This window comes from Galeopterus variegatus, unplaced genomic scaffold, assembly GCF_000696425.1.
Source record: "Galeopterus variegatus unplaced genomic scaffold, G_variegatus-3.0.2 Scaffold6515, whole genome shotgun sequence".
Classification (NCBI taxonomy): Eukaryota; Metazoa; Chordata; class Mammalia; order Dermoptera; family Cynocephalidae; genus Galeopterus; species Galeopterus variegatus.
This window is the reverse complement of record NW_007732626.1, coordinates 12286-15303: the sequence shown is the minus strand read 5'-3', so window position 1 is coordinate 15303 and position 3018 is coordinate 12286. Positions and strand designations below refer to the sequence as shown.

The 3018-nt window shown below is 38.1% G+C and overlaps 1 pseudogene; it reads right to left on the bottom strand.

Annotated features, from left to right (window-relative positions):
• Positions 1-346: 346 nt before the first annotated feature.
• On the bottom strand, positions 347-887 carry LOC103606354 (annotated as a pseudogene).
• Between the last annotated feature and the right edge of the window lie 2131 nt (positions 888-3018).

Genomic DNA, 3018 nt, shown 5'->3' with positions numbered 1-3018 from the left:
AACATTCCGAATGGACAGAGCGAAAAGCAGAAAAGGGCTACCTCCATAGGAGTATCTGTCTATGGACCCATCTTTGCTGTCCAATCCCAAACAGAAATGCGTGACCCAGCACCCTTGGGGAAAATTAACCTTTGATTCAAAGAGATGTTGTTCAGTGATGATTATTACAGTCAGAGCCACACACCATCAGCCTACTAGGAAGTCTGAGCAGGAGAGACAGACAGCCAGAAGGACAGCACTTTCCTTCCTCACCAGGAAGCAACTCCAAGCAAGAGACGAGTGACTCGGTACCACAGGAGAAAGGTAATTCAGCCATTGTGTTTTCACGATTGCGAGGAATCTTCATTCACTCATGGAGTCCTTTAAGCATCACAGGTGCCTGGAACCAAATGTAATCCTCCCAGGCTGTGGTTTGGATGGAAGGTCTGCCACAGGACAGAGTCACAGTCCGTTTTTGGCCCTGGCTGGGCACTCAGTAGTTGAGCTTGGGTCAAAACCAATCTTTACAGTCGTGGTGCCCCTGTGCCATGACAATGGTGCCCATGAGCAGAGGAGGAGCAGCTCACCCAAGGCGTCAGCCATGGAAATGGCTCAGGAGAGACGGCATGAACAAGCTGCTGTGCTCAGGCTCTGGTCCACGCTGTTGGGGGCCAGTAGGGAGAAGTCAAGTTCATAGAATGCCGTGGGGCATTGCTGTCAAGAAGGATCAGCACTAGTGGTACTAGTATCTGGGCAAAGAGGCCCTCTAAGTAGCTGAGGACACTTTCCAGTTCTGCCAGGGCTTGCTGGTATTTTCTGCTGCTTGCCTCAGTGGTGGATTGATGTTTCTTATTCACCATGTCCTCTGCCTAGAGAGAAGGTTTTTCGTAAAATCTTTGGAGGTTAAATTAAAGGCTTAGTTGCCTCTATCATTAAAACAATTATGAAGGGTGCTGAGAAAATAAAGACAAGTAATAAAACTGAAAATTGCATGCCAATCAGAGGTAATAAATGACAGTGGCACAACATTCTAACAAGGACTATGTGAGACTTTTATGACTCCACTTATTATGTTGAATTGGTGGTTTTATTTTCATGAATGCATTCATAATATGAAGAGGGATTCCCTGGGAGAGAGGTATGAGTAGTATGCATAGGTATTAGAAACCCATTTAGCTAATTTTAAAGGAGAATTTCCATACGAAACCCTTTAAAAATGTTTTTTATTCATCAGAACATGTCTAGCTTATAAGGGAATGCTCACGGAATGGAAAAAGTAGGGCAGGATTCCATCGTATTAAACCTGGCTAGATGTTGAAGTGTCATTAAAATGAAGTTTGTTTGTTTTTAATTAGAAATATAACAATGTAGGAATTCCCCAATTGTAATATGCAATGTTCTGCTCTGGAAGAGTTCCAGGAGACAATAGGAAAGAATGGTCATTCTCTGCCACATAGCATTTATGATATTTTCATGCACAAATTAGGTCAAAGTCTTTTTGAGTATGTTCATATTCCTGCTGGGATTATTTCTTGAGAACAATGAGTTGCATGTATTTATTGTCAATTTTGTTCCAAATTTATTGTGCTTATGTTTTAAAGAACAAACTCTTACTCAAGCAAAATGCACACATGAAAATGTGATGTGGGGAAAAGGGCACAAACTTTGAAGTCAGAGCAATATGGATTGAAATTCCAGCTTTACCACTTACCTGCTATGTAATCTTGGGCAAGTTACTTAACTCCTCCGAATCTAGGTTAACTCATGGTGGTAAAACTACTAATCTCATTGTTTTGTTTTGTTTCTTAATGAGATAATGTATATCTAATTGGCTGATAGAATTTATGGCCTCCTCACTTCATCTGAAATTTTAACCTCTAAACATGACACACCCTTCTATGCTTCTGCCAGCTCTTATGACATTTATCATTTACTTTGTTTATTGTCCATCTCTTTGATTGGATTTAATGTGAAATGGTGCAGCCACTTTGAAAAGCAGTTTGGCACTTCCACAAATAGTTAAATGTAGAGTTACTTTATGACCCAGCAATTCCACTCCTAGGTATATACTCAAGAGAATTCAAAAACATGTGTCCACACAAAAACTTGTACACAAAAGTTTATCACAGCATTATTCACACTAGCCCAAAATGGAAACAATCCAAATGTCCATCAACTGATGAATGAATAAGCAAAACATTTCATATCTATACAACAGAATATTTATTATTCAGCTATAAAAGGAAATGAAGTATGAATACATGCTGAAATATGGATGAACCTAACATAATGCTAAGTGAAATAAACCAGTTAGAGAAGACCACATATTATATGATTCCATTTATACAAAATATCCAGAATAAGAAAACCCATAGAGACAAGAAGGAGATTACTGGCTGTTTGATTTGGTGGGGACAAGAGCAATGAGTGATAGGGGGTTGATAGATAAAGGGTACCAGGTTTCTTTTGAGGTGATGAAAATGTTCTGGAATAGACACTGGTGATGGTTGCCATATCTGTGAATATACTAAAAATCATTTTAAAGGTTGAACTGTATGGTATGTGAATTATATCTCAATAAAACTACTAAAGAAAGCTATATGCTCTCTGGATGGTTTTATTACAGTGTGAAAGGTCAAAATGTACATTTTCTTTTCTGTAAGACTTGGATTTTCATTACTCCTGAAAAAGCCTACTTAATTTTAACTTTATAGATTTCCTGATTATTTAATGGGTCAGATAAGTTAGTTTTTCACAGAATATTTAAGGTCACAAAACTATAAACATATGTTTGACTAAATTGAATTGCTATAATTATTATCTTTTAAAAGAATTGTGTCTTATAAACTTCAAACACTGCTGCAAATAATTTTGACACAATTCTTAAACTTTCTGAAGACTTTTAAATGCCATATGTCTAAATTTTAATACCAACAGCAATTTTGTTACTGTGTAATGTTCCAAGATAAGTATAATTTTTAAGATTCTTAGAGGTTGGGCCGGCCCGGTGGCACACTGGATAGTGCGCCGCTTGGGAAG